Source organism: Mus caroli, chromosome 3 (genome assembly GCF_900094665.2).
Source record: "Mus caroli chromosome 3, CAROLI_EIJ_v1.1, whole genome shotgun sequence".
NCBI classification, from domain to species: Eukaryota; Metazoa; Chordata; class Mammalia; order Rodentia; family Muridae; genus Mus; species Mus caroli.
This window is the reverse complement of record NC_034572.1, coordinates 32,807,621-32,831,332: the sequence shown is the minus strand read 5'-3', so window position 1 is coordinate 32,831,332 and position 23,712 is coordinate 32,807,621. Positions and strand designations below refer to the sequence as shown.

Here is a 23,712-nt window from a genome sequence, read left to right as displayed (position 1 = left end):
TCTTTTTCTTTCTGAGCAATTTTCAAATCAGCATGACCTAAATAATTCTTACTAGCATGTTTCCCAAAAGAATACCTATGTTGAACGCATCAAATAGATTTTAACAGAATGAGACTATCTACCTGGTCTACAGGATATTGCAAAGTTGAGCAAATCTGAGGCCTGATTCTCTTCCTAAAACGTCACATACCACAACAGAAATGAAGATCTGAAGTCTCAGCCTTGTGTGCTATAAATAACAGCTGTGCTTTCCACAAAAGCCATCACTGAATCTTCTGAAATCTGCTCTCACTTCTGTGTCTAAGATTATCTCTTGATTAACTCTATGGCATGTTAGTATAAACCACTCAGTGCTCTAAGGAATTCCACAACTGATCTATCTGGTCTCCTATCCACACCAAGACTGTTTAAGAATGCAGTAATATCTCTGCTGTGTGTGGGTGCAAAACTGACTGAAAAGCAAGTACAAACCCAAAGCTATTTTATGCACTGCAATACAAAAAAAATCATGTTGTCTGTAGGTGTTTATGTTGTGTGAAGAAATTCTATTCCAATGAAGAAATGCATAAGCAGGTGTTTTTATTAAGAGGAACAGGTCTTGGAACTCAAGGATCCCCACACCAAACTTTCCAACAATGAAATCCTCATCTAAAGGTTTGGCATATGTGTTTTTAATGTTTTGAAAGCATTTCTCCATTTCTAATAATTTATATTTATCTTTTATTTATTAAACATCAACTAAAATATATGAAAAGGACCAGATCCAAGGGCACAGATGAGTTGGCTTGGGGGTGTGTCAAGAGCAGGAAAATGTCTCTTCTCTACATCCCTCCACTTGTCACAGGCCAGCTGATGGTTCACACTGTGATGTCAGCCTCAGTAGAACATTCTCCAGCAGGCAAGTACCCTTGAAGCCTCAGTCTATCGCTGCTCCCTTGACTGAAGCTGGTCACAAGGTTTGTCTCCATTCCATAAAGCAAAGAAAGATCCCTCTCCCTGGAAGACCTGCAGACCCATTGACCATCTATGGCAACTGCGGTATTCCTCTATCCATGTCTTTGTAATATAATGCTTTAGTATTTCTCAGATCTGTCCATTTCGGTCTTTAGGGAGATTCTCTCAACAGGTACTCAATCTGCAGCCCATAGACCACTTACAGCTCAAGATAGCTATTTATGCATGCAACACAAACTCATAAAGTTATTGAAAAAAGTTTCTGTGTAGTGTATGTGTACATGTTTATGGGTGTGCACGCTCATGTGAAGACCAGAGGTCAGTGTTATCTTCCTCAATTGCTCTCCACCTCATTTTTTTTTTTTTCGAGAAAGAGTATCTCACTAAAACTGAAGCTTACCATTCAGCAAGGCTAGCTGGCCACTAGGCCCAGAGATCCTCTTCCTCTTCCTAGCACTGGGATTATGGGAGTCCACCATCACATACAGAGTGTTGGAGATAGAACTCACATCCTTCATGCTTCTGTGGCAAGCTTTTTACTGACTAAACCATCTCCCCAGCCCCATGATTTTTTGTGTGTGGCTCAATTATGGGGTTCTCTGATGTGAACTTTGTAGACAGCAATATCAGCAATATCAGCCACAGTGTCACATGGAGTGAACACACACACACACCCCACAGGCTGGAAAACCCTGGATTTAACCTGTGACCCAATACATTTCTTCTCCATCCAATGTGCCCCAAAGAGGCTAAAATTGAACACCCCTACCTAGAATGAGCCACCAACTGCTCCCATTGCTTGGGAGCACCCTCCTGTCATGGCTTCCCTCAGCCAGGTTCACTCCTTACCAAAGGCACCATGGCTCCTATGAACATTTCCATGGTTGTCTGTCACCTGAGTGTAGATACAAATTCTTTTCACAGTCAACAGCACACCTACAGACTGGTCACATGCCTCAGATACATTCACTGGCCTTCCATTGTGGGGAATAAAAACATGTTTGCTAACACAGAGGGCTGGAGAGAGACATGGTCACAGCTGCTGTGTCAAGAGCGAGTTCACCTCTGGTTCAGCAGCCCTGCCAGCAGCTGGAAAGTCAGCTGTGTATTTCCAACACCTGGAATTTCCCAATTGCTTGGTGCTCATTGCAGACTCTTGCATGCATCATTCTAGCTCTCTGGTGCCTGTCACAGTGACTAACATATGATTTCTCACCACCACCAGATTCCCAGACACCAAGAGTCACTTTGGCACACCGACACAGAGATGAAAATTTTGCACTTAGATTAACATTGCTGTATTATGATCAAAGTTGAGTTTGAAACCACTGTGCACTGTAGTTGTTAGAATCCGAGTTGGGCCCAGCAGCCCTAAAAGACCAGTCTCAGACACCTGTCTTTAATAGACCAATTGAACCATAAAGTAAAAACAAACAAACAAACAACAGAAAAAGGATTCTTCAGTGTGGCCACACTGGGAAGAGGAAACATGAGGTTCTCTGAGTCCTCCAGGGCCATCTCAGAGACACTAACAAGAGACTGAAGTTCAAATAGATAGTCAGAGGTGTGCACAGCTGAGCTGTCCTGCTCAGTTTCTGGCCCCACCACCATCACTGTCGGGGTGTGACTCCCCTGCAGACCTGTCTGTCACACTGTCTTCCTAGGAACAAGGTCCTCTTCCAGCTGGCACCAGTACCCTAACCTTTTCTTTTCCTTCCCTACATGAGACCCCTGGGGTAATTCCAATCCCTTGGGGACTACTATCTCACTAGACTGATAGCCAAAGAGAGGGGCAAGCATGTCTCTATCTGTTAAGAATACCTTCCCTCCTGTCACCACAGTTACAAGGATACATAAACTTATATGGTGGGCTGAGGAGGCAGCTGACTAATAGAATACTTGTTATATAATCAGCAGGGTGGACGTTCTGACTCTTCACTCCACACAAACACTTGAGGACTCTGCCTCAATGAGGAGGAAAAGCAATGAACAAAGACACCTGACTTCACCCTCTGATCTCTACGTGCATGCGTAAGGCACACCACACACATGCAAAAGGATAGTGTATGTTTCTGGACATTGTATCAGAAATGAAACTTGGATTCCACAAACCACTGACCGGGCTGTTACCCACTTGCACTCTCTGCCTTAGATCCCTCACCAGGAAAGTTGCAAAGCCCACAGTCTTGGCTCTGAAACTTCTCCCAATGTTTTCATGTTGTGTGATGCTGTGATTCTGAGATTTGAAACGGCTACAGTGTGTTAACATCAGATGGCTGCCTGCCAGAAGTCTCACCCCATTCACTATGTGTTTTTCTGTTTCCTCATTTTAATAGTCACAGAGCATAGTTACATATGAAATTTAAAAATGGCTCCGGGATGTTAAAATGTCTTTTATAAAAATAAAGCCCTCACTTCCCTCAAGGTGTTGCAGGTGTGGCTGCTGTGTCACATGTACAGCAGTAGGTGGCAGAGAGGAGAGAGTTTGTGTCTACACTCAGTGTTCTGACCTATGAACATCTAAATGATTAGTAGCCTAACAATCCCTGAAAAAATATGAGCCTCAGGTGACCACCAGTCTGGTGCCAGGCAGGCCTGGATGCGCTCCCAGCATGGAGAGCAAGCTGGAGACTAGAAGAACCCTATCCAGGCCTGCAGTCCCTGGGCAAGAGTGAGCCCAAGACAGACAACCATAGAGTAAGGTGACTTGGGTAAACCTGGGCTAGGAAGGATCCAGACAACCATCGGACCAGCACCACGGGGCCTGGACAGGAAGCTGTCTTGAGATGCCCACCAGTCTGGCACCTCACAGGCCTTTGGGGGGCAGACCATGCTTGAGATGACTCCTGTCTAGTGCCATAGTGTACACGTGGGATGTAGCAGTCCTGAGACCACTCCTGAGGCAACTCCAGCCACTCAAGAGACCCTGGGGATCATTAAAAGGAACAAGTGAGTGCTGGAGAAATGGAAGAGAGAGAAACAGAAGGATGTGGGCACAATGAAGAAAGGCAGAACTGGAGACTCAAGGGTAGTGAGGAACAAGCCTGATGTGAGTAGCCAGTGATGCTGCCTAGGGCTACATCTGGGGCCATGACCCTGCAGCAGTAGCGGTCTGTTACCACCAAAGTCCAGACAAACATGCCTGGTCATCTGAGGGCTGTGAGGAACTCACAGGGCATCCTGGGAGAACTGGCCCTGGAGGCATGCTATCAAGGAGAGCTAACCGCCCCCTAGCCAGCTACAATACTCTGGAGAGTTGGGGAGGAAGGGAGTGCCCCTCCCACTCACCTCCCTGCACAGTGGCTGGCTAAGGAAGAGATACCCTCCTCTCACCTCATCCCTTATCTGTGGGAGGCAAGAGACCTAACCCTGAGGTCATGAGGGCAGGAGAACTGGCCCTGCCCTTCCCCTTCTGCAGCACAGGGGAGAGAGACCTTGCACCTTTCCTAAGCAGCAGCAGCCCAGTAGAGCTGACCTTAGTGGCTCTGGTGAGACAGTCCTGAGGGCATGAGCACAGGAGAGCTGGCCCTGCCTCTTGTCTGCTGGGAACAGGCCTAGTGGAGGGAAAGACACTCTCCTCCACTCCTCCTCCCACATCATCTATGGCAGAGGGAGAGCTGGCCCTGGGATCATGAGAGTGGGAGATTGGCCCAGTCCCTCACCAGGAACAACATTTGGGAGAGTGTGTTCCACACCTTGCCTGGGCAGCAGGATAAAGCTGTCCCTGGTTGCAGAGGTTGCTGGTGAGCCAGCCCTCAGAGTGGGAGAGAGGGAAAGCTAGCAGGATGACCACCTCAGATACCTCTCAGCCCCAGATCCAGGCCTTTGAATTGGCCCATCCCAACATCTACCCCATCTATGAGTTACTGGAGTTCATGAAGGAGCTGGTCCTACAGATCCAAAACTATAGGATCTCTAACACAGAACAATAGCAGGATACCTGGGAGGAGTCCCAATGAGGTTCCAGTATTGATAGAGTAGCAGAAGCCAGAGGCCTCATACCAGACCACTGAGTCGTTGAGATGAACATTTGCAAGCCAAGAAGTGTGGACCAAAGGGTGTACTGTGGGACCCACTGACACACTACAGCTTACACGGTGAGATTTGTTTTTCTGTTAGAGAGGATGTTGCAAGAGCAGAGAACAGATACAATGGACAGGGGAGTTGAGTGGGATTGGGGTGCATGATATGAAATTTACAAAGAACCAATAAAAAAGTATAGAGAAAAAGCACAGATGAGTGACTCAGTTAAACATCTAACATTCAAACAATGGGATGAAGCAGGACCCAAAGCTGAGCTAACTTGCCCACTCAAGGCAAACTTCTCTAAACTTGTGTCAGTCAGCTCAGGGTCTCACGTTGAGAAGAACACTGAGTCCCACTTCGTCACATCTGGAAAAATCCCAAAGTCAAAATACACACTTCAGAGGATCATTTCAAAAGTTCATAACCCAGAGGCCCCCAAGCTGCGTGTCTCAGGAAGCAGCTGGGCCCCCAGGAGCCCCAACAAAGCTTCTGTCCTCCACCAGATCTTTCAAGAGGGGAGAAAAGCAAACTGGCCACACAGCAGTAGGTAGGTTTAAATATAGTTCAGATTTTACTCAAACAAAAACAACATCTGGGATGCTGAGTTCATTCTGTGGGGAATCCAGAGATTTTAAAGTTTTCGATCCACAGACTTATTCTTGCAATACTGAGAAACTTTAGAGATGGACCCTGTTTACCGAGGACCACATCTGTCCTAGGACAAGAGGAGAAGCAAGTGTTCCCTTTCAGCCAGCTGCTAGGCTCTTGAGTTTTCTGTTTGCAGGTGATCAAGGAGTAGAGTCTACAGTCACATGTTCTACCTCAGCCCTGGGAAGGGACTAGGAGACCATCTAGAACATTCTACAAATTATCTTTAAGAAAAATAGATTGAAATTTTTTTTATTTAATAACTTAAATGCCACATGTTTTAGAGTAGCTGTTAGGACTAGAAAAGAACACATTCCAATTTAAAGATGAAGAAATGAAAAGGGGAGAATTAATAGGAACACAGGAGGAAAGTCATAAAACTAAGGGCCATAAAAGACAGCATCCATGCCAGTAACAGGAGGAACATAGTAGAATTTAACCCAAATTGTATCAATATTACCTTGGATACAAGTAACTTACTGTGTGATATTCAAAGAGAAAAATAAACTAAATTATAAAAACCAATACCTTATTAATGATGTAAATACAAATACAAAATTAACATATTTTTACTGTTCTAGGGCTAGGGACATTCATTAACAAGACACAGTAAGTGCAAGGAAGTGCTGGGGTCCAGGGTGGTCCAGACATCTTGATTTTATTAATTTATTCCTGCTTCTTGCAGCTGTGATGGAGAGAGATGGTTTCCTGGATGACAGATAATCTTCCTGCCAGCAAAGGGAAAATACAGTCTGCATTGTCTAGGAGATCTTTTGCTGTGGGATAGATGCTTTTCTGGCCTGGGGGCCTGAGATTAACAGTAATGATAGTGAATGAAGTAGGCAAGGCAGCTCATAGCTGGGCTGGACCCTCAACTAGCCTGATCAAGTGTGCACTGCTCTCTGCAAGCAGGCTCAGCCTTGGTTTTCATTCATTTATGAATTAAGAATTCCACTAAGTGATATAAAGAGATTAAAAGGAAGTGAAGGATTTTCTGTCCTGAGTGGTTTTTATAGTTTAGTCTGAGAGGAACAAGGACATTTGTGTATTCTAAAAATGGCATCCAGTGAACAGTTAGAGACACAAGAGAGAGGAGCTCAGATGGAATGGGGGTGCTTTGTGGAATTCCTAGGAGTATTAAACATACCCAAAGCCCATAGACTAAAGGTGGGGGTCACCAATCAATGACACTAGTGGGAGGAAGCAGAACCTTTAGGACGAGGGGGTCTTGTGCCAGGGACCTCACTTGGGCATGCTTTTGAAAGCTGTGCTGGGACCCCAGTCCTGTCCTCTCTCTTCGTTGTCATGACCACAGGGAGAATAGCCTTCTCTTTCAGGCTCTTCTGCCATTGTGGATGGTCTGGCCAAAGGCCTCGAAGCCATGTAGCCACTGACTGACAACTCTGTAAACCATGAACCTTGTCTCTCATGGAAGTCATTAATAATACAGCTTCCCAGGGACACAAAGCAGCTCATCAATCCAGAGGCAGAAGAAAGAAAAACAGGCCATGCTGTGCTGAGGCTAAATGGACAGAGATTGGTAGGCAGCAGAATCTAACAGGCAGAGGCACTGGGCTCAGCCTCACTCTCAAGATGAGCGCTTGCTTTGCTTAGATGGTGCACAGGCAAGTATGAATATCCAGCTGTTGTCCTGGGTTTCCTTCTGTTCCCATGATAAAGCACTCTGACAAAAACCAACATGGGGAAGAAAGGGCTGATGTGAGCCGATGGTTTCAGGGTACAGTCTACCATGTGCAGAAGTCGGAACTTAAGCAGCTGGTCAGTCACATCACAACAGCATCAAGAGCAGAGAGAGATGATGCTCATCTCACTTTCTCCAGGACTCCAACCCAGGGATCCACCCCCAGTGTGTTAGGACTCCCCATAGCAATTAACGTAAGACACAACCACAGGCCAACCTGATCTAGACTGACCTAGCTATAAAATTATCACACATACCCTAGAAACTGGACTCATCTGGCCCAACTCTGATCAACATCTCCAAATGCCCTGGTTTGCTTCTCTCTTGGTTGAGTATTTTCCAGTCCTTAAGGGCTCCAAAGTCTGACCTGCTAGTGTACTGCAATACCCATGAGGTCCAGATTGGCACATACTTTATTTCTCATAAAATAGAGGATGGAAATTTATGGTAGCAATGAATCTGCTCTTGTGAGCTTCTTACGGGGCTGCAAAGAGGGCAACATAAAGATGGTTAACATGCTAGTTGGGACCCAGCCCACTGTAATTCAAACTGTGGCTGCCATGCTTCCTGAAGGTCTCCTTCCCATATCTCTGAGCCTTGACTTACAAGCATGGAGACAAGCCCAGTACCTCACAGGATGCTGGTGAGGATTCACTGAGCTGACACCTCTTAGGTGCTTTGCTCACAGCCCTGTCGAGAGGTGGCCACATGAGTGAGCTAAGAAAATAATCGCAAGCCTCGCAGAGACCATAAACCTCCTTCCAGAGGCATTTTTGATGTTCAGGATTAGTGGAAGTTATTAGCATGAATCTGCAGCCCACAACAACTAGCCATGCAGGTAGGCTGGACCATCCTTGCTTCACAACTCTGCCTCACCCTGAGGGAGACTTGTATCGAGACTTGTATCGAGAGGCAGTGTTGGTGTCAGTGAAACCTGGAGACAGTAGAAGATCTGAGTATTTTCCCACCACTGCCCCTAAATATCTATAAGAAAAGGACCTCAGAGCAGAAGACATACCTCAGCCAGTCTGGAGGTCTGTGGCGGCTGCTGGATCCATTTTCATGGCTGCCTTCAGTTTAGCAGTCAAGCATCAGGAGAAGCAGTGTCTTCAGAGTTCCATGTCCCACTGAGGTGTGCCTGCGACTGCCCCCTGCTGTCAAATGTCTGCACTCTGTCCCTGGTGGGTAGTTGTTGAAAGGTTAGTAATTTCTCAGCAGGCACAATGTTTCTCTTTTTAAAAAGTTAATTCTTTAATTTTTTAAAGATTTGATTTGTGTTTGTATATTTGTGTGTGTGTGTCTCTGTGTGTGTGTGTGTGTGTGTGTGTGAGAGTGTCTATGTGTACGTGTGTACAACCTGTATCATGTCTCCTGAATCTGGAATTGCAGGAAGTTATGAACCAAGTGTGAGTCCCGGAAGAGAATCAAGCACGGTCAACATTGCTCCTGCTCCTTAGTCAGTTCTGTGTGTCTTCACATGTCTGTGAGCACACGTGGATACCAGAGGTTGCTGTGGGGTGTCTCCCTCAGTTGCTTCTCAATCATGTTTTAGGAAAGAAAGTCTGTCATTGAGCCTGGAACTCACCATTTTGGGAAGACTGCCTGACTGTGGAGTCCTAGAGACCCACCTAGCTCTGGGACTTAAAGCAGACATCACAATACGTAGCTTTTATGTTTAACATGAGCTCTGAATTTTGAACTCTGTTCCTCATGTCTACAGGATGACACCCATCTTCCCAGACCCCAGCAGGAAATAGTTTCTCATTTTATTCGTAAAGGCTTCTATAGGCCCGTCATGAGCAGGCACTAGACTGCTATTTTATTCAAACACAAAGAGCCAGGGTGTGCAGCTTCAGAAACTAACATGGCATTGCTAATGGAGGGTTAGAAACTTCACACGTACCACACACTAAGGAACAAGACACAGAGAGGTCTCTGCAGTGTAATGAGCAACCTCAGAGGCCAGTCACAGTTTAGCGATGTGTGTGCTTCCATTGTCTTTTACAAAAACCCAAAGTTTGAATACTTGCCAAAATCTTACAGATGCTCACAAAAATCCATTGGTTTTTAGACCAATGAGGTTCTGATACTCCTGATAGTTTGGATAAATATCAGATGCCCAGGATTATTTTCTAATGCCCCCCCCCTTCCAAGGTCCATTATGTTGATGACTACTGCCGTCAGAGTGCATGAGGCATGCCATCTGTAGCCAGAGGGATTGAAAGTTGTGAGCTGTAGAACTTCTTATCAGGGAGGGGAGTTGCTGGGTCTTCCTTGCCTGTTCGACCACCCTACCCACCCCAGGACCCCCTTGCTGAAGCTCTGCTGGAGTTCAGAAGGTGCCGGTGGACATCTCTCCATAGCAATCACCATGGTGAAAAGGGCGGATCTGATTTTAGTGGGAGACGACACTTATATATGGGAGTCAAATGAGTAACTGGCTGTTTATTAGGTTAGCGGAATAAAGTCACTGAGGGTAGAGGTGGGGAGTTGAGTTGGAGCCTTGAGTATTCTGGCCACTCTGCACCTAAAGCTGACAGGATTTGGAACTCTCACTTAAGGCACCCCAGCATATGACTGCACCCCAAAATTCTAGGTAAAATAAAAAGACAGGTATTTCCGAAACAAATCAGACCCCTTCAAAATGATAGGATGAAATTCCAGTTTGAGCTGTGGAGAAAACAGAGACTGCTTTCCCCAAGGCTTGTGGTGACCTTCTAGGAAGTCATTTATGTCACAGGAGGAAGGAGACATACCCCAGCATGCTCCATTTATATGACCTAATAAATGTCAGTTTGTGCTTAAGCCCCTTCTGTGATGTTCAGTGGCAGCTGATAAACTTCGGTGTTTCCCAGATCTCCACTGAAATATCTGCTCAGTCTGTGTTGCCCTAATGACACTGTTGAGAATAAAAGCCGCACGAGGGGTCAAGGCTGCACACCCCACAAGTGCGTGACCCACAGCAGGAGACCTTCCACCACCACACAGCTTGTCAGCATGGATTTCAGAGGACATGGATTCTTAAATAGTGACCAAAACAGGCTTGGAGTTTATCTCTTGTACCCCTTGGGTGTCAGAAGAACTCTTTCTTTTCGTCATTCAAGGCTGCACACATCGGAGTCAAATGAACCTAAGTAGCAGACAGTGTTAGGAATCCCACTTTTTAACGCTGCTCTCTGATAATTATTGCTTAAACAAAACCAACAAGAGGAGAAAGCAGCCTGGATGCGTTTGGTTTTCAGGTTTCGCTCAGCAAATCACTATTACTGATCTACATTACCGTTAGACTCTCTCTGGCAATTTTTAAATCTGTTAAAATGGAAACTAAGATCCTCTCTAAATTGACTTTCCTCTCTAAATGATACACTGAAGTCCACATGAGGACTTGAGAGCCAGGGTGAGTTGCAGGATTCGAAGCCCTTTGGGCAAGGCTGGATTTGAAGTGACCTGTTTGGAAGGGTTGCACAGCAGACTGTGTAGAGAGATAAAGATGAGATCTCTTTCCATGCAACCCATGAATGGAGCCTCCAGACTCTGCGGGTTCCCTGCTCCTCCTCAGGGTGGTCCCCATTGCAAAACTGTTTAAGCCCAGGGGGCTTCAGCTCTTTTTACTAAAGGGCTTGCGTACAGAATCCCCAGCTGGGTTAGTTAAGGAGTAAGTCTCAGCTTTAATTATAAAGAAACCACAAGCGAGGCCTTCCCTGCTCAGCTTCCTACAGAGAATGCCATGGCCCCCAGGACAGGCAGCAGAGGGCTCCAGCTCCTAATATCTTCCATATTAAGTTAGCTTAAAGCTTTTTGGATGCTTTTTTTAAACTCCACTGACCCCAGTCTACACATGCAAGGAGCCAGGGTGTGTCTTCCAATCTCCTTTTCCCATGGCCATGATGCTATCTCATTGGTACCCATGAAAGCTGTATCATTCGTCATTAATAGTGAGGGGGGGACATTGATAAGGCCCAGATCTGAGTTCATTTAAAGTTTGTGTCTATATTCTACCTCTTCTAACAATGAGAACATGCTTTTACAGGTATGAAGCAGGCATGAGGTCAAAGAAGAAAAATATTAGTTTTTTTTAATTTAAACACATAGGAGACTAATTATAACTTTTATTCTAAATTTCTATTTGTCTTATTATATGTGAAAGAGTGTTGTAGCTCTGAGACTCTTTATGATCCCCTATGCATGCAGTGCCACAGAGGCCAGAAGAGAGTGTCAGATCTTCTGGAATTGGACTTTCAAGCAATTGTTGTTGGCTCTAAGGGCTGAGGTGCCTATTATCACATCAAAGCAGGAGCTACAAGCTACCAGGCTCTCTCAGTTTCAAGTATCTGATACAGCACCCTGGCTCCTCTCAGCACATGTCATCCTAAACTTCTCCATCCCTGAGACTTCCATTCTTTCCCTGGCTTCTCTTTCCTCTATCACTCAGCCATTTTGGCTCCCTTGGTTCTTCTCTGCCTGTTGGCTCCTCTTGATTCCCATTCTTGGTTCTTCTCTCTCTTCTAGCCCCATCGTTTGCCCCCCTCTCTGGTTCTCCCTCAACCTCCCCTATGGCCCTGTCTATTCTCCTGGCCAAGTTCTATTGGAACTCTTTTCACATGCCCCTGACTCGACTCTCCTTTATTTCTGCAATAAAAACCTTCTCCTTGGCTATATCAAAGATCAGTCATGCCCCCATTTTCACTCACTTGTGAGTCAAATTGTGGGTTCTTGGAACAAAACCTAGGCCTGCAAAAGCAGCAAGGACTCTTAACCTCTGACCTATTTTCCCAACCCTCTAGTTATAAATTTAATACTGAATTTATTTTCCTAATTCTGATGAAATATCTCCCAATGTTTTACTAAAGTAGTATGTATGCTAGGAAATTAATACTTCAAACCAGTCACTAAAACCCAGGGCTAGGAATTGCATAACCTCCAGATTACAATTCTAGTAAGATTGCTATAATTAAGTTGAAATGTTAAATAATATGGCCGGTAGAGTAGGGAAAGAGAGAACTGGGCACCACGGCCTGGTTTCTCTGACGGGGTTTAACATGTACACACATGTTTTCATGGATTTAGAGTAGGTCCCTGGGCTTTCAGAAGTAAGTTTTTGATCTGTGTCTCCTGAGTGGTAATAGACAAGCAGTGGTGTCTCTGCATCTGCCTTTATAATACAGTGAAATTCTGCTTGCTAAATGGAGTCACCTGGGTAAGACACAGCCTGACACAACAGTCTCGCCCAGTATGGAGTGTGAGCAGGGCATAGCTTGGTCTCCATGACACATACTTAGGAGTTTAAAACAAGATAGTTATCTCACATTCTACAGTATGGAAGTCTGACCAGGGGAACATGAAACTAAGGTCAGGGAGTCAGGAAGCCTCCGTGTCTCCCTGGGGACTTTGCCATATCCAACACCTAGAGGACGTCTGTCCACCGAGCATGGGGTCTCTTCATCCTTCAAAGTTAGAGCATGTCTTGCCTCTGAACCTCCCCTGCATGCTCACCTCTCTTAGTGCAGCTGAAATGCTTTCTGATTAAGGATTTGCAAGATTGGAAGAATGCATGCAAGTAGCCCAAAGCCATCTCCAGACGTCCACCCCTCAGCCTCAACAGTCAGTCCTTAACCTCCTCACACAAGCCATGTGTGTGTGACTTCTTTCTCCCACAGAAGGTAACACAGAGGCTTTGGAGGAGACAACGTTATACATGAGGGAATGAGAAGAGGAATGATCTGTCTATTCTCTTGCTTCCTTACATCTCATAATGTTTGGTTTATTGCATTCTCAAGATTGAAAGCATTGCATTCTCTAAACAGGTGCCTTCAATGTGTCTTCAATGCCTAACTCCAGTTCTAGGATTTATAGGTGGGTTAGCCATGTGAGAAATGAATTCTGTAGAGGTTACTCAAAGCAATTGCTTTTAAATCGAAAGAGTGAAGAGAACATAAACGTGTTAATTTTGAAATGGTGAAATGAAATGTACCTGCTGTAAGATGGAACCCTGCACAGTCTCTTTAAAAGACTGAAGAAAATGTTATTTGCTTGCAAGAAAAAGCAACAATCTACAAAGTCAAAGGTTATAATAATTACCTTTATTATTGTTATTATGGTATTGTTATTATGCTATTATTATTATTATTATTATTATTATTATTATAAATATGGTTCAAGGGATTTGGAAATGCTCACTCACATATTCATGGCATATTACACAAAATGTTCTGTTACCTCTGCAGGGGTGCACTGGAAACCAAGTGCTGGCAGATTCTGGAAGGAGGAACTAGAACCAATGCCAGACAAAGAGAGTGATTATGGCACGTTAGAGTTTGTTCTGTCTCGATGCATTATTGCTCGTTTTAGAGGATACTAATGCAATTCTCTAAGACAAAACACTCAGTTTAGTGTTTATAACAATCTATCAACTACTAGAATGCCCATATCTCTAAATATGTAACTAGCTATATGTAAGGATCAGACTGAGTGTGTGTTGTCAATGTGAGCACAGCCATGTCACAGACCCCAGTGCCTGAGACCCACATGAATGGCAAAGCCTTTCCTGAATCAGGCCCAGGGAACTGACAAAGCCTTCCATTGTTTCAAGCATGCTTGCCAATGATTGACCAATGTACGGCAAACCTAGTGACACAGCCTCCTCCTCCCAGATGACTGCAGCCTGAGATTGCTCCCCTACAGAGACCTCCCCTGGACCAGCCAAGGCCTCCTTGCTGAGCTGCACACCATCAACCTCCTTGATTCAGAGGAATAAGACAAATGTATTGGGTTTCTAGGTTTCCGAGTTTCCTGGTACCCTCTGCCTGAGCGAGCGACATCCACCCAAACCCAGTCTCTCTGCATGAGTTACATTCCCTCATCAGGCTGGTCAGGTCAACCCTATAGGAGAACTTGGTGATTACAGAAAGGATATGCTAATATATTCCACTACCATGAAATATAAAAACTCCAAGAGGCAATATTAAACCCAAACAGTTAGAATTCAAGGTCAATATCCATAATCAAGAATAAAAGTTATTTCCCAGTGTTAAAACATGTGACTATCATGGCTGGAGAGAAGGTTCAGCACTTGAGCTCAGTGACTGATCTTCCACACAACTTGGGTCCATTCCCTAGTACCACATGATGCTTCACAACTACCTGTAATTTCAGCTCCAGGGGATTCGATGCCCACTTCTTGCCTCCATGATCTCCAGGCATGCGTGCAGTATACAGACATACATTTAGGCAAGACAGTTGTACATATAAAATAAAAATAATTTATTTTTTTAAAAGATGTAACTCTCGAAAAGGCTGTGAAATAGAAGCAATACATCGGGTAAGAGAAGTTTCTATGCATCCAGAGGCAGCATAGCTGAATGTTCTGCAGCTCTGGGTGTAGAATGTTATTCGTGTGTCTTTATGAGCCAGGTGTCTTTATCCACAAGACAAAAAAGGTTTGAAAATGATCTGACTGATTTGCCACATAGGCTACCATTCAGCAGAGTCAACTCATTTATCAACTTAGAAATTTTGAATACATAGATAAAGATTGTTATACACACATGCATTTTTAAGTATGCCTTTTGTTTGCTAAACATAGAGGAAGGACCGTCGATTGTATTTTCCTCCAAGTCCTGCATCACATACTGGGAAGGCTTTGTTTTGTGCTCTCTGCAGATGGTGGCATACAGAGACAGTGGTAGCATACAGAGACAGTGAACACCACTGAAGTCTCTGGTTTGCTCATGACCTCTTACTTGATCTTGCAGTTTGTAAGAAAATATACTTGGCCTTTTGACTAAGATCAAATGTAATTTTAGAAGAAAGTAGTTATATATATATATATATATATATATATATATATATATATATATACACGTGTGTGTGTGTGTGTGTGTGTGTGTGTGTGTAATTATTTCTAATATAAATGTAACAAGTGAATTAATCCTTCACTCTCACTCTCCTTCCCCTGGCTGGGGGAAGTTTCTACCCTATTCTGTCTTCTTTGCAGCCAACAGATAATCAGCATTTACTTACAAGGCAGAGAAAAAAAATGGTAAGTTTACACAAATTTGAGACAGGAGATTATAACCATAGCATTACAATGCTATGTTCAGCTTGAAACAAACTATGAGAGCACAGGAAACAGCATTTGAATAACACACGGACAACCTTTACACAGCGCACAAAAACATCCCGCCTACACATACATCCCTCAGAGCGGAAAGAGCAAAGCAACACAGGTCATGTAAGTTCAAGTCACCCATGAACAAACGTATTGTCATTTTAAGCATGAGTTCCCTAAGGGTATAATCAAGGTCGCCCATGAACAACCAGGCTGTAACATTAAGCTTTCACTAATGTCACGACCTTCACTGAGGACATGACATTGGAACATGACATGGCACGGACTGAGGACATGGATAAACTTCATCTCAGGTAAGAGATGTAAGGGGGCAGGGGGCTTTCACATCACAATGGAGAAAACAAACACCAAATCAAACCTAGGATATGAAGATGATCCAGAGGCTGAGTGACAGGGCCTGACTGGTCACAGACACAGTGCCAGAGTGCAGGCAAATGTGAATGTAAATCTGGTGTGAGGGGCTTGCCTTTAAGCCCAGCATGCATAGGACAGAGGTAGAGATGCAGGATTCTGAGGAGTTGGAGGCCAACCCAGTGTAAAATTTTCTCAAAAATAAATAAATAATGTAAATTAACATTCAATTGTAAAAAATTTAACTCAATAATAAGCAGAAAAATAGCACTACAGAATAAGAAAAGTAAAGAAATTGGCAAACACACACTACATACACACACAGAAACATATACACAGAGAGACACACACACAGACACACACAGGCACACATACACAAACATACACACAGACACATAGAGTCAAACACATACATAGATCACACAGACACATTCAAAAACACTCAGACACAAACACATAGACACGAAGGCACACAAATACACCGACATACACCGTTTGTACACATGCACACATATAACAGACTTTTACTCTGCTTAAAAAGTGAAATTTACAAAACAGTGGATGGCACTGGAAAACATTATATTAACTAAGGTAACCCAGGCTAGGAAAAGCATGTTCTACACTATCTATCATAAGCAGGCCCTAGCCATTAACTATGAGGTGTGTGTGTACTTAGGTGGGAGACAATATAGGGGAAGGCCAGAAAACTAAAGAGGATTCCAGAAGACTGGAATAAAAGAGGTGTGTGTGGGGGGGTGGACAGCAGAAAGAAGGGCTAACAGTGTACTAGGAAGTACAGGGGGCAACGAGGGGTTATAAAGATGAGGGGCAAGGTGGAAGGGGGGCAATAGCAACTAAACTGAAATATAAGAAAACCTCATAGGAAAATTTAAGAAAACCCAAAATAACAATACTAAAGACTGATACATGGAAAAGGTACCCCACTTCTGGTGCCAGACAAAGTGAGTCCATCTACTTTGGAAATCAGTATGGAGGCACCTCAAAAAGCAAAAACTGAAACTCTGGGGGACACCCCCCCCATACAACTTCTGGTTGCTCACCTGGAGGCCTCTAAGTCCATATGAGGCTGTGGATGCTTCCATCTGATGAGAATAGAGAACATCATAACCCCAGGATAGAATGGGGAACATTCTAATCTCAATTTGCGGGACCTCTTAAAGAACAGGTGTTTCCTATTGTGTAAATGGTAGCAAGTCTCTTACATCCTTTACAGCTTCGTCTCCAGCAGTAAATTTCTGTTTCTCTGGAATATTACCCACTTCTCTTTGCTCCTGATGGGCCTTTATATGCCTACACGGAACAGCAGAAGTTGGGCCATGCACTCTTACCCAATCCAATCAACAATTACAAAAACAGAGATCCTGCTAACAAAAAGTGTGCACAGACACCATTGAAAGAGGGAAGGAAATAGACACATAGGGTCACACTCTAAACCAAAATAAAATCCCAAACCTCCATCTTTTTTCATTAATATTTATAAGCAATAGCTGAGTTATCAGCACTTGAGACTACAGGAAGCAAGGCCTCCGATAGGGGGCGCTGCTGGGTCTATGCTTTATTCTTCTGTTTAGGATTTTCTGATCTGTTTCCTTTCCTTCTGTAAGCCTGCTCCTCCCTGCAGCCTCTTCTTCCCATCCCTTCTTTAACCCCCAGATATCACTGAGATGTGTCTCCAATGGCAGAAGCAGTGACAGATGTTCTAGGACTCCTCTGGAATGTGTGCTTTTGGGTTCTCTGGGAAATAATTTTGAAGGTGTGTATAATGTATTTTACATATGTTTCTAAATGTAAAACTGCAGTTATTCTTCTTTTTAGATGGGATTTCTCTCAGTCCTGGTTTCTGGGATGGAGAGTCCTTGCTACTACAAGATCTCACTGCAGGATGTCACAAGTTGACCTGTTACTGTGTAGTCCAGGCTGGTCTTGAACTTGTGGCAATCCTCCTGCCTCAGCTTCTTGGGTTCTAAAAATTGAGATGTTGAGTCACCATGGCCAGCTTTGGTTGACGGCGTTTGATTATCTTCTCCTGCCCTGGATTTTTACGACTATATTCATGAAGAGTATGTAGTCTGTGAACTTTGTTGACCAAAGTGCCACTCAGTTTTTCCCCAACTGTCCAGAAACTATGATGCCTTCTCTACAAAACTTCCAAGTCTCAGAATGTCTCTAGAGTGTCCAGGAAGGGGGATAAACAACAGATGGAATGGATAGACAGATAGATGGCATGGGTGTGCAGACTAGAAGGGAGAGATGTGAGGGTTGGGCGGGTAGGTGGGAGGTTGGTGGATACATGGGTGAGTGGGTGGACCTCCTTGATGGCTGAGTGATGGGTAGATGAGTGTGAAGGGAACGTAGTGGGTGAATAATTGGGCAGGGTGGGTGAGTGGGCAAACTGGTTGGATGGATGGATTCACCATATGTAAACTGTTGAATATTCTCAAAATATCAAATTACTCACATTAAGCTAATAACTACAAACACTGGGTACCAATAAACAAACATTATTAAATTTTCCTCTCATTCCAGTAAACTATTGGACCCATGAGTTGTTGTGAAGGATGTCATTACAATACAGTAGACAGTGCATTGGGCCACAGTGTGGGTTTTGATGTGGTGTACACATGAAGATGCCTCACTATAGCAACTGACCTTATGAATGCTACTAACACTAAATATTTAGATGGAACTCTGAGTAATTTTGGCCCTATAAACAATTCCTTTCACATTTGGAAGAAATGTTCCCTCCGTGTACAGAGACAAGAATCTTTTTTTTAAAGGATTGCTTTGAAAACTCTTTCCTCAACAGCTTGGTGCAGGTGTTAACAGGAAAGAGAACATTGCTTGGAGCAATTCTCTACTAACAAGAGAGGGTGTAACAGAACTCTTGGCAAAATGTGGTCCCCATCTAGAGACAGGAAGAGGCAGATGAATCATCAAAACCACAGGGGAGAAACTTGGATAAGAGGTGGCCCCGCCCACACCAGGCTGCCAGCCGAAGGAACGCTGTGTCTCACTGTGAAAACCCAGGCAGCTTTTGCTGGAATAATCCCGGGCACTAAAACTTGACTAAAGTCAGCAAGTGATGTTACAAATTTCCATCCATTTAGAGCAACAACTGAAAGCAATTGACGATTTTTAGAAAAACCATATGCAGTTGTGAAATGGTACGTCGGGGGATTGCACATCTGAAGCTACATTAATTACATTTGGTGTGGTTTTCTCAGGAAGCTGGGATGTGAAGGATTCTAAGTACATTTTTAAATAGACATTTATATTTCCAGAGGTTTTTTTAATAATAAAAAACAATAGCAATTTTCTTAGTGTTTCTTATAAATGCAGGTGTGTTATAACTACTATACCTGTTAAAACTGGAACGATTTGACCACTTTCACCTATGAAAATGCCAATTTCTACAATGCTATGGTAGATACAAGATTAGAAAATATGCATGCCATGGTGTGTGTGTGTGTGTGTCTGTATGTCTGTATCTGTGTGTGTGTGTGTGTGTGTGTGTGTGTGCAAACTCTCCATCTTTGCTCCTGTTCAACCCCACACTTAGAAGTAGCAAATAAGTATACAAGGATGAGTCTGTCATTTTCTGATTTAGTCATTTGCCTAGCTCAAAAAGAACAATAACAGAAGAAAGAGGGGGGTGAGAAAGAAAACCTGAAGTAGTACCAGCACCTCTTAAAATACAGACACACAGAAAGAGCACTGGGGGGTACTAAGGTCCAAGGGAAGCGCCAGAGGCCGTCGGAGTCTTGGAAAGGATGGGGACACGTTCCAAATGGCGCCTGCACACTGTGTGATCCAAAAGCACTCCTCTGCTTGTCCCTGGCCCAGGCCAGTTTGTTCTCTGAGGCCACCATTTCCCCACCAGACCCAGGAGATTAAAACATACTTGAGACCAAGACCCAGAAAGTCTGCGAGATCAGCACCTGCATTCACTTCCCTTGGCTGCAGGGGGCCGGTTCCTAGGACTTGGTGAGCCATGGGATTAGCAAGTCAAATGACTATTCAGCCTGAATAGAGTGAATGTATATCTGAGCCAAATCAAATATTACATTGTATTTGGGCATAAGGAATTTTCAAAATGCTACTAGAACACTTGAGAAAACCAGGTTTGTTCTTACACCCCCTTTTAAAATTATCACAAGACCACTCTCACATCAAGACAATCCCATCGTGTAGAAAACCAGCTTTTATGAGATGTGTCAGAACAATCCTTTCATTTTCCCAAAGGAATGTGTGGGAATACAAAAAGAACAATGTTTTAAAAATACAAAACTTTGTTCTGTCTTTAAATTCTTTCATAGATTTTGTTGAGGGCTTGACTCTTATATTTTTTCTTTTAACTTAAGATAATATTATCCCCATCCAAAAAAATGTTTTAATGGGACTCTAAACAAATTCTAAACAAATATTAATTGTAAATGTGTTTGATCACTAAGTACAAGCACCACCGCCACCACCACCACCCAAAACAAAACAAAAACAAAACAAAAACATTTTTTTTAAGCTGATGAGGTATCTCTTCCAGGAACTATGAACAGGGTAGGAGAGTTTATGTTGGCTTAGAATTTTCTTTTCTCGTCTTTATTGTTACAACCATACACTGGTGAGCTGGCTATTTTTAATTAGAGGGCAACCAAACAAAAGCCTCCACGGTGGCGTTCAGATACCTAAAACATTAAACAAAAGCCCGTTGACACAGAAAAAGAGCCAGACAACTGCTAGTGATTTTCCTACAATTTCCGTGTTTTTAATCGTGTTTCCCCAGGGGTTGTTCTGCTTTTCCCACTCCGGACCAGAGGAGGCTCCAACAGCAGCTGCAGATCCTTGGCAGCCCAGCCCCTTCTGGAACCCGCTCCTCTGTGTGACCAGAAGCCCTCCCACGGTGGTCCAAGTGCCTCCATCGATTGCTATCGCAGGAGCTGGAAGACAAGTACTGATCTCATTTAACTGTCTCCTTACTTCTGTCCAGCTGGACCTCTCTCTTAAGGACTGGCAGAGCGTACTAGGCTTTCCCAGGAGCCTATTCAGATCCATAGTGAAGGAAAGCAGTGTCCTGTGTACAGCCAGAAGACAACCACACAGTGAGCACCAAGCTAACTTGATTTAGCAGATAGTCATAATCTCAGATTTATAATAATTGATTTTTATGGTCAGCTTCTTGCCTTCAAAATAACTCCCTTTTTCCTTCTAGTATGCCTGAATTATTTCTTCCTCCTCCTTTTCCTCCTCTTCCTTCTCCTTTTCCTCCTCTTCTTCCTCCTTCTTCTCTCTTCTCCTTCCCCTTCTTCTTTTTGTTTGATTGTTTTCCTTTCCTATTGATGGTACATTAACTGCTGCCTGTGTCTGGATTCGATTGTACAATACCAGGAAGAGGGACTGGGAGGGCAAAAAGTCCCCACCTGGATGTGGACTAGATACCCATCTACAGTTTTCACTCTTCTGCTGATAGGACAAAACTCATTTTTAAGACACTGAACCTTATGGGGGAAAGGAATGAAGCAAATCAAAAAACTGTGAGGATCAAGCTGGGGAGAGCAAGTAAAGTGTCTGCCACCCAGGCCTGAGGACCTAACCCTGAGCCCCAGAACCCACATACATACATACATACATACACACATACATGCACACATACCTGGCCTGGTGGTAAGCACATGTAATCCTAACAGCAGCCCAAAGACTGAGACAGGAGAACCCCTAGGTTCACCGGCCAGCCAGTCTAGCCAGCTAGACAAGTCCCAGTGAGAGATCCTGTCCCCAAACAAGGTGAACTGTGCATCAGAAAAGATAGCAGAGGTTGACTTCTGGCCACCATGTTCACACACACACACACACACACACACACACACACACACACACACACACCTCTGAATGTGAGCCTGGCCCCACCCGCCCTTGCACTTCACCAGCAACACAGAATGAATAGAGGCCTAAACTTAAGCCCTGGGCTGAGTGGCACAAGTTTTTTAAAGCCCTGGGCTGAGTGGCACAAGTTTTTCCGACAACTTTTATGGCCCCTGTTTGCAAGTCTGTGGGTTATAGTCATGTTAATGACAAACACTCTCTACTCCAGAGAAACTGGAAGTTAATGAAAGCCCTCGCAGCCCGGGGCTGAGGCTTTGAAGTCTAAACATGTAATATCAGCTTGTGAAGCATTAGACAAGGAAATGAGCTGGATAAGGGCTCCAGCCCTAATAGCTCTAAATTGATTATTTCCTTCCTCAAATAAACTCGCGGGGCAGCCCTGCGAGCTTACTTCCGGAGACTCACTGTGCCCAGAACCTTATCACAAAGAAATGAGAAGCAAGAAGCCAGACAACTGTGATAAGGCACATGCATGAGATACAAACACAGTTATGAGGGTCGGTATGGAATCTCTGGAGTCTAGCAGCAGTTAATTATTCATTAATTGCACCCTAAGATGGTGGGGGAGGGGGTGGGGACAATGCCTTCTAAGTTATTGCATTAAACAGTCAAGCACAAAAGCCTGGGGGAATGAATAATCACAGGCGGCAGACTCAAACCTGTGCATGTTATAAAGTGTGAAACTTTGGTTTACAAGTCATCTGCCTCAGGAAGCAAAGGCCCACTTCTGACGGGGGCAAGAATTTCAATCTTATGCATGCACATCGTCCGTTTAAAACCAGGACCAAAACTCACATCCTCCATTGATCGAGTTTAACTTTGAGACCCGATTCCCATCAAACACCTGCATTGTGGTCATATCTGGAAGAAGCGGAGGATAATGTCGAGATATGACGAAAGGCAACTTCTTTGTGGCTGGGAACTCAACAGCAAGAATCAGTGACATGATTATAACAAACTCGAACACTTCTATCAAGTGCAGACAGTCTATAGAATGGGAGAAAAATCTTAGTCGTTAAATAAAACTTAAAAGTAAATAGCGAAATAATAGAAATCTAATAATGAATGTAATAGTCATAAAGTGTAAAGAGATACTCCTTAAATTACAGATAAACAGCCAATAAATACCTGCAAACACTCCCAAGGTCTCCAGTCATTAGGAAGATGGAGTTCCAAACCAGGTGAGATCCCACCTCCCAGAGGCAGGACAGCTGTCCTCAACAAGAATCAGCAGGGCCGCGGTCCAATCCAGGTGTACTACTGACGGACTCCCTGGAAGGGATTCGTGAGTATGCATGAGATCCACTTACTGGGGAGTTATTCACAGCAGCCAAAGTACAGAAGCACCCAACATGACATTGGAATGGACAAAGAAACTATGGAATATATATTGAATATGTATGTAAATGTATGCATATGCATTCAAGCATAAAGAATAATAATCTTGTGTCATTTACAGGGACATTGGTGGCAGGGAGGTCATTGTGTTATGTAAAGTAAGTCACACAGAGATTCTAGGGTTATTTTTAAGACCTAGAAAGAGTCAAGAGGATTACTAGAGCAAGCAGGGAGAACCACGGCGAGAAACAAGGAGAGAGGGCAAGAGGAAGCTGAACAGCATCAGGACACAATAGGTGTACACACAGAGATGTCTCAGGGACAACGTTGCTATGTGTTAACAAGTATATTAAATACAAAGGGCAGATTTTACCTCTAGCTATTTATTTATTTATCAGAATGAATTTCGGTACAACTAGAATAACTCTTCTCTGAGACAAATATTTTGCAATTATGCATATGTTTGAAAATTAAAACTTAAAAAGTCAATTAACAGCCAGTAAGGTAATGGAAACCTACAGTCCAACACTAAGGAGGCTGAGGCAGGAGGGTCTAAAGGTCAGATTTTGCCTTGTTCAGATAGCAAAACCTTGGCAAAAAAAAAAAAGAAAAAAGAAAAAAGGAAAGAAAAAAGAAGAAGGAGGGAGGGAGGGAGGGAGGGAGGGAG

The 23,712-nt window shown here is 43.8% G+C and overlaps 1 long non-coding RNA gene and 1 other non-coding gene across 2 annotated transcripts in view; one reads left to right on the top strand and one right to left on the bottom strand.

The window, feature by feature from the left end:
• The first annotated feature begins 3,367 nt into the window (after positions 1–3,367).
• Positions 3,368–3,498, top strand: LOC115030753. Its single transcript, XR_003836347.1, has one exon. It is a non-coding gene; the product is annotated as a small nucleolar RNA SNORA17 (small nucleolar RNA).
• Positions 3,499–5,865: 2,367 nt separating this feature from the next.
• LOC110290602 overlaps positions 5,866–23,712 on the bottom strand; it is an 86,140-nt gene continuing 68,293 nt past the window's right edge. Inside the window, exons 3-4 of the long non-coding RNA XR_002377466.1 lie at positions 8,349–8,508; positions 5,866–7,312 (exon numbers count right to left, since the gene is read on the bottom strand). This is a non-coding gene — a long non-coding RNA (uncharacterized LOC110290602). The remainder of the gene's footprint in view (positions 7,313–8,348; positions 8,509–23,712) is intronic.